The following is a 3,778-nucleotide window of genomic DNA, read 5'->3' on the forward strand; positions in this document are numbered from 1 at the left end:
ACAATTAAAATTAAGATTGTTATAAATTCACTCAATTTATTAATTCAAGGTGTTTATGTTTTACGAGCTAATAAAGAGACCTTATGGACCTACAGATCATGAGCTTCAACGATTAAGATTAATTGGCTGAACTCTTTGGATCGAGATAATCATTAACTATCGAGTCACACCATTATAGCTCGATAGTTGCACTCTCCTCACTTTAGATATATTTGTGTCCACATAATTTAACCATAACTAGTAAGTCGACCCTTCACAGGTTGTTCGTAACCATAACAAGTAAGTCGACCATTCACAAGTTGTTTGTAATACCGACTAGGTCAATGTGCTGTTTTATCTTCGATATTATGTCTTGTTCCTTAAGTTCCAACTGATCATTTAATAAACAATTGGTTTATGATTCAATCACTAAACTGGATCCCTCTCGAGAAAATGAGAGGATGGGGCCCCTTGTTCAAAACCTTAATTCAGTACTTAAGAGAACAACCTTTCTCCTATCCCTAAATCGGGTAGGAAAATTCCGTCTTGCACCCTATATTCCCAGCTATCTACCCGATCTTACCCCTGAAATGGGAGGCTTATTGAGTTGGCGCTGTTGAGCCAATCCTCACTTATGCATATCTAAGGATAATCCCGAATAAACAGGAGTTCATAGTTAGCTCAGGATTAAGATCGAGTTACCTAGGTCATCTAAGCAAAATAGTCAGTCTTAAACAATAAACAACTTTATAAAGTAAGAATGACTTATTTCTTGGTCCGATCTTATGTAAAATCGTCGCATAGGACACCTCCATTCCTCATGTCAATACATGAACGAATTTGGATCACTTCGTTTGTAGAAACTTTACAATAACTTGTAACAGCTACAGAGTAGGCCACATCCAATAGTGTTACAAGATTAAGGTACTTAATCTTAATCATGTACTATAGACCGTTTTGGCTTTTTACTCGAACTTGATCCATCTTTATGTCTCTACATAAAGTTCAAGTATTCATGTAATAGCCATGGATTTTAGTTTATTGGATTTAGACTTTATGAATGCAATTAATAGATTCAATACATTCATTGAAGAAACGTTGAATAACATATTTTATTGATAATAGAATATGTTTAATCTTACAAATTGCGAGTTTTAGGACATACAACCCAACAGAACTGACGGACCCAAAGCCATGAAGACGTACTTGAAGTACCTATCATCCTAAAGCTTCAATTTGTAAACAGTGTTGGGGTTTGTTATCTTCAAAGCTTCTCTATAAGCATGTAACTGGCCGAAAGACTCCTACTTCTCTTCTCTAGACTGCCAAGCTTTCGTATAACTAATATTGACACCATATCCCTTCCTGCATCTTGCTCGACCTATACATCCTACTAACATTCGTGAACTTGGACTTAATCAAATGACCAATTAACTTGCTTCTAGCTTGACGATGGTCGTGAGCCATTAATTGCCGTGAGCATGTATGGACGTCTTGATATCTTGTTATTTTGAACAACTCCGATCCTTAAGCTTTCAAGCCTAAATCCTCCAATGACATGAATTATGTCTACACTTACAACTAGTAGTGATTTCGTAGATTTGTTAACCCTATGTTCAAAATTTCGGTGTATAGCGAAGAGGGATTTGTTAACACTTACAACCAGTAGTGATTTCCTTTGAGAGATATATTTGCCCTACCTTAATATCAATGTCCTTGCTCTCAAACATCCGACCTGACACAATCATTTCCATTTCAGGACATGAACTCGGAAGTTTTGCATGAGTATTTCCCGCGTATAGGTTGGTATCTTCCCATTGACAGTTAATACACTCACCCTCTATTCAAACGTCCTTGTCATCCTCTTCAGTCAGATTATCAGACTTATAAGACTAATTAGACTTATCATCCAATTCCTCTGGTAATTCCCTAATTCTCATTTGTAGTCTGAATCGTCTTTAACCATGTTCTCCTCTTGGTTCACATTATCCTCTTACACACCATGCTAAAAAACCCCTTCAACACGTACTTCTTCATCTTCTATCTCATTCTCCTCACTTACATTATGCCCAAACCCCCCATCTACACAAACACTATCCTTCTTATTGTACATTGAGGATGATGGATCATTATCCTCGGGATTGTATGGATATACGGAGAAATTGTCATCAGATAGGTTATACGGGACCACATTAATATCTAAGGGGTTAGTGATGTAGCATAACTTGATGAATAATTTTATTCGACAGAAGGTTGTGTAGGATAATAAGGGGATGGATATTTTTGGGCTAAATTGTATGGAAAGCTTGGTTATTATGAGCAACTAGGGTTTTTTAAGTCATTGTCTCCATATATAGGTTTTGACTTTGTTGATAAATAGATAGATGGCCTACATGCGTCCTCACCATTTAAAAAGAACCTAAGTTTTTTTTATCATTTCATATCAAATACGTAGAAATCCTGGATCCAAAATTGTATAAACATTTTAGGGCGAGATCATGGTTGTTTGGTTCAATCCCACTTAGATTATACAACTCCAACAAGAATTCCTAAAAGCAAATATCACCTCTTACGTCCAAACCCCCTAGATTACCGCCAACGTATTCTCGTTCATCCTCATTCCAAATACCATCGTAGCAAACAAACACGTGAGACATTAATGAAGATAAAACTTACTGGCCGAAATAAAATGTATTAATAAATATAAAAAAAAAAACTAGGAGAAAGTTGACTTAAGTTGACCAAGTCAACTTTACGAGAAAGTTGACTTGGTCAACTTTGTGAGAAAGATCACTTAGTCAACTTAAAGTTGACTTGTTCAACTTTACGAGACAACTTGATTGGTTCAACTTCATGAGACAAAAGTCGAACAAAGGAGCTATCTCATAAAGTCGAACAAATTCAACTTTCGCGTAAAGTTGGACAAAGTCATCTTTCGAGAAAGACAACTTCACGAGACATTTGCTTTGAACTTCATGAGACAAATCACAGAACACCAACAATAAATTTCTCATGTTCAATCATGTTCCAGTACTTTTCATTTTTCAATTTTTTCCTCCTAAAACGTAAAATTTTTCCTTTATAATGTAAATAAGTGAAAAAGAAGTAAGAATTTCGTTGGTTACTGAAAACTTTCTTTAAAAAGTAATTTTTTAATTCCATCTTGCTGATTTTCTAAAAAAAATAAAAGACTACTTTCCTACATACAAAATTGTTCCTCTTTTGGAACTCTAGAAAAAGGAAATAAATTGTTCATTTGAGCATGGGACCCTCTCAAAATGATGATTCCTCTGAAGTTAAGACCCTCACGTAAAACATTTATATCTTGAAAACAAAATGTGAAACTCAAAATTGAAGTTTCTAATTCACGATATGTCAGTTAGGTAAGTTGAGTGATTTCACATTCAAGACAATTGAATAATAATTTATTAAGGGACAAAATGATATTTTTATGGAGTGGATCCCGAAGGGATCCCTCAACTTATTTTTTTATAAACTATTTCATAAGATTTGTTGAAAAAAATATTTAGTAGTCAAAAGTTTTAATGGATACATAGATAATTTTAGAATTCCTAATTATTTAGACTAATTGAAAAAGTGAATGCAAAATTTTTTTTTTTGTTTTTTTTTTTAAATGATTACAATACAAATTTACAATGCAAAAACACGTCGATAGAGAATATTTTGTTCACTTTTCAATCCACCGCCTCAGCACATCTTTTTCTTACACTTCTTTTTTGTTTTGGACATTTTGTTACAAACCCCTCACCTTTTTTTATTTACACTCACAAAACCCCTC

Source organism: Benincasa hispida, chromosome 6, assembly GCF_027475165.1.
Source record: "Benincasa hispida cultivar pf3 chromosome 6, pf3_genome.v1.1, whole genome shotgun sequence".
Classification (NCBI taxonomy): domain Eukaryota; kingdom Viridiplantae; phylum Streptophyta; class Magnoliopsida; order Cucurbitales; family Cucurbitaceae; genus Benincasa; species Benincasa hispida.